This window comes from Musca autumnalis, unplaced genomic scaffold (assembly GCF_047663935.1).
Source record: "Musca autumnalis isolate F117 unplaced genomic scaffold, ASM4766393v1 scaffold_2, whole genome shotgun sequence".
In the NCBI taxonomy this organism is placed as follows: Eukaryota; Metazoa; Arthropoda; class Insecta; order Diptera; family Muscidae; genus Musca; species Musca autumnalis.
In genome coordinates, this window is record NW_027411755.1 from 135,638,396 (window position 1) to 135,651,819 (window position 13,424).

A 13,424-nucleotide genomic window follows, 5' to 3' on the forward strand; every position below is an offset into this window, starting at 1 on the left:
AACGATTGTACTCTTCGATTTTCTTGATTTTTTATATTAAACTACGATTAATTACAAAAATGTTTTGTCTTATTTGGTAGTGGAATTATACGAATGGGCATCCGATCCGAATAATCTACCAAATATTAAAGTGATATTTTCTTCAGAAGATGATTATTTAAATACGAAAGAGGATTTAAACTTGAAATATACAATGGCTAAACTTATCGCGGGCACAAAAAACTTCATTCAGTAATGCTGGCACAATAATTGCTGAACACTTTCAAAATCGAAAAATGACGAAGTTTTTAAGAAGCTTACGACAAATTCCAAAACAAATTTAAAAAATTTATTTTTTTGGTAAAATTAAAAATGTTTGACAGTGGTATAAAGGAATACGTTTTAGTGACAAATTTTAAAAAAATAAAAAAATAATAGTTATTCGAATCCCTTCGACTTTATTAATCATAGTCTAATACACAAAACTTTCAACGCATCGAAATAATGGTCGTAGACCCATACTTATATATACCAAAATTCATGTCTCGGCCAGCTGAATCGATCTGGCTATGTGTGTTCGTACGTCTGTCCATCTTAACCTTGTAACCACGCTACAGGTCGCAATTTTGATTGGATCGCCACGATTTTGTAGATTGATGGGGGTCCAGGAGGTTAAGAATACTCTTGATTGTGGTGAGGGCAAAAAATTTATTTGAAGAAAAAGTCAACGTTTTATTCCAAAGCGAATATCTCCGCATCTATATGGTGTATACCAAAAGCAAAACCGGCCAAATGAAAGTAGAAAATATCACATTTTCAACGACGTAAAGAGGGTTAGCGTAGGTGGACAAATAACGGGTATATCGCAATAGTCGCTTATCCAAACCAATTTTTCATTTTTGGGACTTTATTTGTAAGGACGAATATCACAGCTTTGGTTATGGACCTTCCAAAAGAAAATCCAGAAAATGAAAGGAGAAAATCCCACATTTACAATGATACGAAGTAGGTTGGCATAGGTGGTCAAATAACGCAATAGCCGATAACACATACAATTTTTTGATATTTTTGTGTAATCACGCTACAGTTCGCAAATCTGATCTGATCGTCAAAGCTAATCGCTTTTTTGGATTTCAATTGTATCATAGCTTTGGTTTGTGGCCTTCTAAAAAAAGCCTGACAATGAAAGAAGAAAAACTCACCTTTAAAATGGTACAACGTAAGCAGGTGCAGGTGGTTAAACAATTGCCGGTAATGCATCCCGCATCCCATTTGTATACCCTCCATCATAATATGGAGGGTATAATTAAATTTGTCATCCCGTTGTTAACACATCGAAATATTCATCGGAGACCCTATAAAGTACATATATACTTTTGATCAGGGTAAAATTCTAAGTCGATATAACCATGTCCGTCTGTCCGTCTGCCCGTCCATCTGTTGAAGTCAAGATACAGCTCGCAATTTTCAAGATAGAGCATTGTAAATGGTATAGATATTTCTATTACTCCTAGGATGTTTTGTATTGCAAATGAGCTACATCAGTCCACGTTTTTATATAGCCCCCATAGGGCGGTACCACCCGATTTTCGGTATTTTAAAGCTTTAAACGTCATGGTATTTAGTCTTTGTTGGAGGTAAAGGCCTTTCTTACTGAAATTCTTAGGTATGTATATGTCCACGTTTCTATATAGCCCCCAAAATTCTGGTTGTGTTATAAAATATTCCAGAAGAAAATTATTAGTATCCCCCATAGAAGTGTACCTCTAGATTTTCTGTATTTTGAAGTAGTTACCGAAATGCCGGAAATTTGGTATTTAGTCTTCCTTGAGTCTAAAAACTTTCCGCCAGAAATTTGTAGGTATAGATCGATGTTTTGATATAGCCGCCATGGATCGGTACTTCCAGAATTTCGGTATTTTGAAGGTTAGCCACATTGTTTTACCTAACTTGCTGAAATTTGGTATGTAATCTTCTTCATAAACGAAAGGAAACTAATTGTTCAATTTTACTTCAATACAATTCGTGGTGGAGGGTATAACAAGTTCGACCTGGCCGAACTTAATGCCGTTCTGTAACTTCTGTAAGTCACTGTAAACAACACAACACATGGTCGTATGTCAAACTGTCCTAAGTACGCTTGTGCTAAAAACAGTCAAACTTTCCAAAAAATTTCAAATTGCGCCCTTTTGTCTAGTTCCCTATGTAATATTGGCTACCTGTCGATGATTATACCCTCCACCATATTATGGATGGTATAATAACATTTGTCATTCCGTTTATGACACATCGAAATATTCTTCGGAGACACTATAAAGTATATACATATGTACATATTATTGATCAACATAAAATTCTTAGTCGATATAACCATGTCCGTCCGTCTGTCTGTTGAAATCAAGATACAGTTCGCAATATTTCAGACAGTGCTTTATAATTTACTATAGAAGTCTCTATTACTTGTACAATGACCATAGCAAGCTATAGTATAATAGTTTTGTTTCCTTCAAAAATGTGAATATATAGTAGATTGACGTTCATGTTAATGTCAATACAGTTTCACCTTTCAACTTTTTCCCTATGGATTCTTTTCCAAATATATATTTACGTACCAACAATGATGACTTAATTAAAAAAGACATGTTTCATATCATTTCAATAACGTTCATCCAATAACGGTACAAAAAAACACATTGAATACAAAAGACATTCAACCAGCACACGGATAAAAAGGCAACATACATTCAATATACAAAATATATACAATATACATAACACATACAACATAGTATGTATAGGATAGTACCTACAACTGAGTCGTCGTCATCATCATCATCAGTGTACATAGTAATACTAAAAACAAAAAGCTTAAATGAAAATCCCCTACATAATGCGATTAAGCTTTTTCTGGTGCCCTCCCTCCATTCATATCCTCGTTTTTCGCATTCACTGGGTTCTTTTCAAAATCATTGTGTTTGTATGCTTGTGTGTGTTGGGTATTATAAGGTTGTTGTTTTTTGTATTGAGCTGTACATTTTGCTTATTGCATTTTTTTCCAATTTAATTTCATTTTAATTTTCAAAAATCCCATCAATAAGTAACAAACCAATGAAAATGTAAAGAGAACAAAAGCAACAAGAACAACAACAAAAAACTGAAATGCCAACAACCAATGTTAATAAAATGTTGTGCAAACAACAAATTCTATACTGGCTGCATTCGGAGGTCCGTGTTGTATTACTTGTATTTCTGGGACTGTTGGTGCTCCTAGCGGTCTTCTTCTTCATACAATGATAAGCAGCTAAATGCTGAAATAAGCTTGAATTTGCAACAGAAAAAACGACGACGGCGATACCAATACTTATTGATTTTTAATTTTCCAGATTATCTCTTATGTCGTTGTGCAAATATTTCAAACTAACGATCAGAGACGTAGGTAAAAATTATGGAACAAGTTTGAGAAATTAACGTATATTATGGATTTTCACGGTGCTCTTGAAGCAACTTTAAATGGAAGGTGCTTGCACCTGGGAAGTTTTTGCGGATCCTGAAACTAAAATGTTCATAGATGAGAAAAATCAAAAAAACAAAAAAATCGCCGGAGCGTTTTTTAAATAAATCTCGATTCAAGTCAACATTTTAAGGGTTTTTTAGGTTTTCACGATTTTGCTTGGAAATCCTATCAAAATTTGACGAAAGAAAATGTTATAGCTATGAAAATTCTATACAAGATTGACCTTTATGGTATTTTCCTAGGTTTGAGATATTGAAGCTCAAATTGGGACAATGCCCTGACTGTATCGCTACTTATAAAACAATGTCATGCATGGTGCGCCTTAACTAACATTAATTAAAAACCGCTTACACCTGGGAAGTTTTTGCGGATTTAAAAACAGGTTAGCCAGGGCAGGGGAAATATCTCGTGCGGAACTTTGCCGCATGCTGGGCAGATGTTTTGCACGGTTCCAGCGATCCTTGCCCTATGGGAATAAAAACGGCTGCATCACATCTATCGTAGTTGAGCCAAAACTACTCTGTTTTTTCGTGGCTGCTGACGCTCCCCAGCTGCGATAGATGGGGGATGCTTTGTTCTCTCTTGTGACGAGGGACCTCTCTTTCCAGATCACGAAGAACCCACCTGACATGCCTTGTGGAGGTCCTATCCACCATATGGTGATTAGGATGGATTTTACGGTAACACCCTAGCAAGAACTGCAACGAGGACATATCATAGTGTTGCCGTATTGGTAGAATCTTTGTCTTATCATGTAGATGATCCATTAAAGGCATGAGAAGGCACCATCTTGCAGTTCTCAAGGTGGCATTCTGATGGGTTTGAATATTTTTTCATCACGTTGCCCTTATAATCGCGGACCAAACTGACGCCGCATAGCTTATCATTTGCATTACATATGGTCAACAAGGTTTCTTTATCTGCAACCCGAGTGCTGCCTGCTAGAGACATGAGGACCTTGTTCTACATCTCAGCTTGTCGCAGTTAGCTGTGGTATGCGGGTACGACGTAAACATGGTGTCGAATGTCACCCTCACAATCTTTGGCTAGTTGGTTGTCGGAATTTTGCTACCATCGACCATTACATTCAACTCAGTGCTCACCTCTGCAGTTCATGTGGTGGCCGTAGATTTAGTGACGAATATTTGCATTTTCCTCACATGGAAAAGGTGGTAAAATCGGCTAAATATGAGTTCAGCCTTTCACAAATGATATCAAGATCGTACAATCATCCGCATGCGTTACTTTCGCAATTCCGTCTGGAGGGTTTGGAATACAATAGAGGTAGAACTTAAACAGTTCTGGAGATATCACTCGACCCTGTGGAACTCCCTGTTGCACTCTACGGGGTTCTTGAATTTCCCTAAGGGCTTCCATCCACATAAATTGATTATTCAACGTTTCAAACTTGACCGGACGGTAGTCAGCTCAATGTCCTCAAACAGCGTGCAGTGCTTGACTGTATCAAATGCTTTTGACAAGTGGAGTGCCACCAACACTGTCCTGTTCCACGGCTAGCTGTGGTTGAGTACTCGACGAATATGTGTGGAGATAGCGTGCAGCGCTGCTACCGTGCTGCGCTGCTTACGGAACCCATGATCATGATCCGGATAGCTACTTCTGATGCTTGGCAGGTGTAAAGCTTTAAGAGTCTTTAATATGGACGGCAAAAGCGAAATCGGTCTGTGCGATTCCAGCTTGTTGGCATCCTTTCCTGGTTTTAGTATCGGGAACACCCTGCACATTTTCTAGACTTCGGGAACGATGTGGCTGGTTAGCGACAGGTTGAGAATTTTAGTGAGATATTCGACTCCCGGTATATCCAACTGTTTCATCATGTCCAAACGCCATCAGGTCTCAACGCCTTGGATGACTGGGCGTTCCTGATAACATTCGCAAAATCTTCCATTTTGAATTGCGGTGGTTCCTCCTAGGTAGGAAGATATTAAATGCCTGTTCGCCTGGTCACTCCTGTGGTGATCTACAAACTATCGATTAAAATAACTTGCACACCTCTTCACATCAGTCAGGGTAACTTCTTCAAACGTGGGTGATGTACTTTCGTCCTTCTTTCCAGGGTCAGAGAGTGGCTTAACCGTTGCCCCCAATTCACTTATTCCGGCTCCTATGCCGCTACCCCTTCCGATGATTTAGCCACCAACCACTTGTTCCGCTTATGCTCGCCGACCAGACTGATAACTTCCAGTGCCAGCTCTCTTACTCTGGGGTCACTGAGGTTGTAACGTCGAATCTCATCACGCTCAGTTGCTGCGACTCACTGGGGGCTGTGTTCATATGTGTGAAAAGGCTGAAATGAAAAAAAAATTTTTTTTCAAAAATTATTTTTTGTTGCATGAATGAATAAATATAAGCCTACTAATAACTATAATAATGTGTATTTCATTCAAATATTGAAAAAAGTCATGCACAAGCCACTTTAAAAAAATTTTAAATTTTTTGTTTTTTGTTAAAAAATTACATCTTTAAATAAAAGCGTTTACGAAATTTTTACGATTGTCAGAATTGAAGAAAATTAGTGAGCAATAAATATCATGTCAGTATAATTATCGCATGTGACTCTAAAGTTCATTTTCAATTGTATATCTGCTTACAGTGACGTAAAAAAATTGTCCATAATTTTGATAAATTCAAATTTTAAAATCATTTTGTGCGTGAGGTTTCTTCACCGAATCACCTTATAATTATGATTTTATGTAATCTTATGGCAAAACTCATCACGCCATGATACAGGGATATGAGGTTGTAAAAAAGTCATAACACTAGTGTTCATGCAACATGCAGTAAAATAGTCCTTGCGTAGTCCCTCGCATGGACAAATCCAGAACAATCCCTTAGATGCACACACTCCCGACATCTATTGCATCTCACCGAAGCTTGGATTTGGGGGATTTTTTACTTGTGTCGGAAAACCGGTATTGTGTGCTTTCGGGTCAGTCTATTAGCTCGCCGCCGGGTTCATAAATATTCTAATTTGACCCGGGATTACACAACCCCAAAATATTTCTCTGATTCCTGGTACATCCTACGCCCCTAGAATTAAAATCGACATACACATACATATATATGTATGTAATATAAATAGCTAAGTCCCTCTATACCATAGTAATATTTAATACCTTTAGTATTGCTGCTGTTTTCGTTATTTTGTTTTTGTCGTTTCTATTTTGCATTTCTGCTTATAAAATTAAAATAAAGAATAAAGTAATTTAATCCGATGTCATTCATTGGTTCGTCGTCTATTCATGGATTAGATACGACGACAATATGTTCTGTATGTTTTGCGTACATTTCTATCACAATAAGAGTAAATGTTGTCATTGTATTCAAGTGGGATATAATACGTATGTACATACATACTTAGATATTAAACGCCACACATGCAGCTCAGTTCACATTGTTGTTGGTGTTGCTTTATTTTGTGCAATTTTAGCATTAACTATTTGTAGAGGACAATAAGTACGAAGGTTTTTTTGTTCGGTTTTCCTTTGCACGAATAATTCTATTAAAAACACACAATTATGGATGGATAAATGAAATGTGTGTTTTTTTGTTTTTCAGTAAATTTGTATGTTTTTTTTTTTTGTTTTTGTTAGAAGCCATAAATATGCAATTTTGTATCAAATTATGTGTTTTACTTTGTTTGTTACTTGTATAGGTAAAAGCAAACAGCATTGACAACAATAACACCTTTTAATTGGATTATTAAATAATAAAAAAGCTACGAAACCATATGGATTCGTTATACCCAAAACCACTAATCCCCTATGGACACTGAGAGTTAACGTGATCGCAATGAAATACATATTTATTAGCATATGCACATTTAGAGGCATGTCTATTTTACGAAATTGTATCTAATACAAGAACTACTCACATTCTCCCTAAGGTTATATTTTAGGTCATACCAACTGACACCGTTTGACAGCGACAGCTAATTCAAACCTTAAAAGCCAAATTATAGGTAATTCGGTTGGAATAAAGTTAAAATCGACGAAAAAGCCCAACATCGGGCAGTACCGTTATATATGCCATATTCCAAAACATGGAACTATATTGAAAATTTTTGGTAGATAGGTTTACTGACCACTAGGTACCCCACGGATCTTAAACCTGGGAAGTTTTCGCGGAGTCTGCAAATACAATGTTAATAGATGAGAAAAATCAAACAACCAAAAAAATCGCCGGAGCACTTTCTAAATAAATCGCGGTCAAAATTCACATTTTTAGAGTTTTTTTAGGTTTTTGCGATTTTGCTGGGAAAACACAAGCCCTATCAAAATGGAACTAAAAAAAGTGTTATAGCAGTGAAAATTCTCTACAAAATTGTCATGTATGATATTTTCATAGGTTTTATCATTATACCCTACACCACTATGTGGGGAGGGTATTATAAGTTGGTTTTGGCCAAAAAGTTTGTAACGCATCGAAATAATGGTCGTAGACACATACTTATATATACCAAAATGATTGTCTCGACGAGCTGAGTCGATCTGGTCCCGGAGGTGAAGAAGCCTATTGATTTTGCTGATTGTCGGATAATATTTAGGGGTCGGAATGGGCAAAAAACTTATTTGGAGCTTCTATAAGGGGTATATCAAAAGCAAACCCTGACTATAAAGTAGAAAATATCACCTTTCTAACGATGTAATGTAGGTTGTCGTAGGTGGTAAACGAAGATATCACAACCCAGCAAAATGTTCGATGCCAAAGATGACATTCAATCATGGGTGAAAGTGATCTGGCATGTCATCTTTTTAGCATCTTCATCGATGAATTTTATATGAGCGTGGACCCCAAAAGATGCTATTCATTTTTGGATCCAAAGCATGTCATTTACACCAATGCTTTGACATGCCGTTTTAACCAATGCTTTGGCATGTCATTTCCACCATTGCTTTGGCATGTCATTTTCACCAACCCTTTGCAATGACATTATGATAACGACGAGAGTTTTAACAACGTTGGTTGTGATTTCGAGTCTCCGACAACATCAAGCCTATTGTAAATAATTAATCTTATATATTATAAAAAATTGTGTATAAATAAAAAAAAATACAAAATTCATATCTATTGGATCGATGGAATGGGTTCAAATGTTGATGGAAATATCGGATCTTTCACGACTTTCTTTGCATTAGTTCAAATGTTGATGAAAAGATCGGATCTTTCACGACATCCTTAGCATGGGTTCAAATGCTAATGAAAAGATCGGATCTTTCACGACTTCCTTTAAACCAATACAAAAGATGCCATGAAATCACGTCATCGCAAAGAACCCCTTCCTTCAAATTTTGCTGGGAATTGTCGCAAATAAAACCCAAATTTTCATTTTTGCGATTTTAGTTATAATGACGAATATCACAGCTGTGGTTTGTGACTTTCAGAAAACAAAGACTGACTATGCAATTTCACAATTTAAACTTATATATCTCAAAAATGGTAAAACCTAGGAACAAATTTCGAAAGCCAATCTTGTAGAGAATTTTCACAGCTATAAGATTTTTTCTAGTCCGATAAGACTTGACGTTTTCAAGCAAAATCGTAAAAACCTAACAGAAAAACCTAAAAATGTGACCTGAACTTCAATATCTCAAAAATGGTAAAAACCTAGGAACATACCATAACGGCCAATCCTCTACAGAATTTTCACAGCTACAACAGTTTCTTTAGCGCCATTTCGATAAGACTTGCGGTTTCTAACCAAAATCGCGAAACCGTAAAATAAACCTAAAACTGACCGCGATTTACTTAAAAATTCCTCCAGCGATTTTTTCTTGTTTTTGGATTTTTCTCGTCTATGAACATTGTTGTGTCAGTATCCGCAAAAACTTTCGAGGTGTAAGCGGTTTTTATTTAAAGTTAGTTAAGGCGCACCGTACATGGCATTGTTTTATAAAGAGGCGATGCAGTCAGTGTATTGTCCCAATTTGAACTTCTATATCTCAAAACCGATAAAACCTACTATAATATCATGAAGGTCTATCTTGTAGAGATTTTTCACTTCTACAATATTTTCTTTAAGCACATTTCGATAGGACTTGCTGGTTGCCAGCAAAATCATGAAAACTTAAAAAACTCTAAAAATGTGAACTTTGACTGCGAGTTATTTAAAAAGCGCTCCGACGAATTTTTTGGTTTTTTGATTTTTCTTATCTATGAACATTATAGTTTTAGAATCCGCAAAAACTTCCCAGGAGTAAGCTACTTTCATTTAAATTTGGTTCAAGAGGACCATGACCCTTAATGCCCAATTATAGACAATTCGGTGTGAAAATGTAAATAAAATCGTCAAAATGCCTCAAATGGGGCGGTACTGAATATGGTGGCTATACTCAAACGTCTATCTATATAGACAGTTTATTGTGAAGCAGATCAAATACTGTATCGCGTTATATAGGGGCTATACCAAAACGGGGATCTATCTGAAAACATAAAATCTCACATTACAATCAATTCGGTGGGCAAATGGGACTAATACCATCACCATTTCTTTTAGCGTCGATGCGTCATTTTCTATGGGGCTGTATCAACACGTGGACTTCATAATTTTAAACGCATTTCGATAAAATGAACTGTTTCAGCACGATTCACCGAGAGATCTTTTAAAATAATTATTTGCTCGGACACTGTGGCCACTTTAAGGTTGCAAAATAGAGAAAAATCAAGCAGACACTGTTTTTTTATTGTCCAATTATTGGCTTTAGAACGCAATGAACAGCTTATTGCTCAAAGAAAAAGTTAAAGAACACACTTCAGACATTATTCGAATGTTTACTGTAACCGCGTCAACAAGATTCTGACATTTTGAAGCAAAAAACAAAAAGGTGGTTTTTTAATTTTTGATCTAATCCGGACGCACAACTAGATTTGTCTAAAAGATTATTATGTGATTTTAGTACCTGCGAATTCTCATTTTGATATGTATAAGTCGAGCTTGTAGTCTTCATAGAATAGCAGCAATCTGCGCTCAAAGTCAACATTTTTGTGCGTCAATTTTTCTAAAAAAAAACTGTTTTTACAATATTTGAATATGAATATGAAACCAAAACCAATATGGATCCATTTTTTCTTATAGCCCCCGTATAACGGTAAATCTAGTAACTCATTTTGCACACAGTTGCAGTTGACCAATCGAACTAAAACTTTGCACACTTTTCAGATTTGGGTGACAATACTTGAATATGAAACCAAACCCAATATGCGACAATTTTTGCTTATAGCTCCCATATAGCGGTACCACCCGATTTCAAGTATTTTAAGGATTCTATCTTCGTTTTTAAGCCGAATTGACTGCAATTTGGCATTTGGGGTTCCCAATGGTACAGAAACTTCCTCGCAAAAATGTTGGACATAGGTAAAGGTTTTGGTATAGCCTCCATATAGCGGTACCACCCGATTTCAGATATTTTAAGGATTTTATCGGCCTAAATTGGCTATAATTTTGTTATGAGGTTATCAGTGGTCAAAAAATTTAATAACTGAATAGATAAAAATAAAAAATAATTATAACAAGTAAAAAAGTATCAGTCGGATTTGCCGACAGAGATATACCCTCAGCCTCTGTGAATTAAAATACTTTTTTCTCGAAAAAACGTATGTATTTAGGGGGGTTTCAAAATTTTGGGCGTATGAATTTGCCGACAAAAATATGGACTAGGATAAAAGCTCAATGCTTCGAGAGTTGCCATGGGCTATCAGCTACATTGGTTGTTTAATGTGGCTAAAACCTTGAAAATACCGAAAATCGCGCGATACCGTTCTATTGGAGCTATATCAATTCGTGGACCTATGTCCATAATTTTTATCGGAAAAGTTTTTTGTAAAGTGAAAACCCCGCATCTCAAAATTCAACCAATTTGGTAGATAAATTTAGCTAAAATATTCAAAATACCGAAACATTAAGAAGTACAGTTGCATGGGGACTATCCCAAAACGTGGACCGACCTTACCAATTTTTTGCTCTCGACATTGTCAATGAACTATAAGTATTTATACCAAAATTCATCTGCCAACACCAACTCCTTTTATATTTGGCCGCCGTTTTTTTGAACTCGCGACATAGTGCAGCGTTTTTTTTTTTTGAGGTTATGCGCCATTATCTCGGGAACTATGGACTTGCCCCCGAAAAAAATTACAACGACGTAACGGAGGCCGCACGAACATCCTGTTAGAAAAAATTTCATAACGATTCGTGAGGTGTCACTAAACTGTACTTATTTCAAATTTTGTGTGGGAGGTAACTGAAGGAGTGGACCGAGGTAGTATTATCATATGCCAAATTTGGTTGAATTCGGTTACTCCCTTCGAGAGTTATCGTGCGCACAAGTTTTGCGGCAATTTTTGAACATTTGTGGGGGAGGTACCTGAAGGAGTGGACCTATATGGCCCATCTTCGAACTTAAATCAAATCTGGACAAAATATTTCGATACCCAAAATTTGAACCGAATCGATTGATCCGTTCGAGAGTTATCGTGCGCACCAGCCAGCCAGACAGACAGACAGACAGACGGGCGGACATTGCTAGATCTACTCAAAATTGTCTGAAACGGATATCGTACACACATACTTGGGGTCTAAAACCATTATTTCGATGAGGCACATTTTTGGTCGTATCAAAGTGTAAATACCCTCTTTAGCCTAAGGGCTGAGGGTATAAAAATTAGGTTACAGTGATTTATTTATAAATGTACTTAAAACTAGAAAATAATTTTTCATGATGGAATCTCTCAAATAAAACGCTTGCATTTGAATTAAAAATTGTGACAATATTAAACGGCAGGTGTTTTATTTGAGAGATTCCATCACGAAAAATTGTTTTCTAGTTTTACGTATATTTATAAATAAAACTCTGTAACAAAATTTTTTAATTATTTTTTATTACAGTGTTTTATTTAACTTGCTTTGGTGTTCGTTAAGTTCACATCTAGTAACTCATTTTTAACACAGTTGCTACCAACTGAAACCGAGGTGAAACTTTGCACACTTTCCAGATATGGATGACAATACATGAATATGAAACTGAAACCAATATGGATCCATTCTTTCCAATAGCCCCCATATTGCGGTAACATCCGATTTTAGGTGTTTTGTGGATTTTGTCTTCATTTTTTGTCACAATTGGCTGTAACTTGGCATTTGGAGTTACCAATGAAACATAAACTCCCCCACCGAAAATTATGGACATGGGTCAGATTTTGGTGTAGCCCCCATAGAACGGTACCATTCGATTTCAGGCAATTTAAAGTTTTTATCTACATTTTCGGCCTAAATTGACTGTAATTTGGTTATGGACTTCTCAGTGGTCAAAAAATCGATTTACTAAAAAGTTAGAAATAAAAAATAATTAAAAAAATTAAGTTTCAGTGTTTTTTTATAAATGCACTTAAAACTAGAAAATAATTTGTCGCTTATCCTCAATAAGTATATTCTTCCTCATGATGAAATCTCTTAAATAAAAGGCTTGCATTTAAATTAAAAAGATGGAATCTCTCAAATAAAACGCTTGCATTTGAATTAAAAATTGTGACAATATTAAACGGCAAGCGTTTTATTTGAGAGATTCCGTCATGAGGAAGAATATGCTTATTGAGGCTGAGCGACAAATTATTTTCTAGATTTAAGTGCATTTATAAATAAAACACTGAAACTAAATTTTTTTAATTATTTTTTATTTGGATTCAAAATTTACAACTGTCATTCAATTGCCGTGGAAACCCGCTCAAAATTATTTTTTTTTGCGTTCTGACTTTAAAAAGCCACGGCGCGTCCATTTCGGACAACTAGGTCGGCGGATATGATGCGTTTTTGGATGTGTCATTCTACTTAAATAAATAGACCGATACGCTTGTAAAAATGTGCAAAAACAGATATTTAAGAACTACCGGCAATCCGGAGATATAACAGATGTTT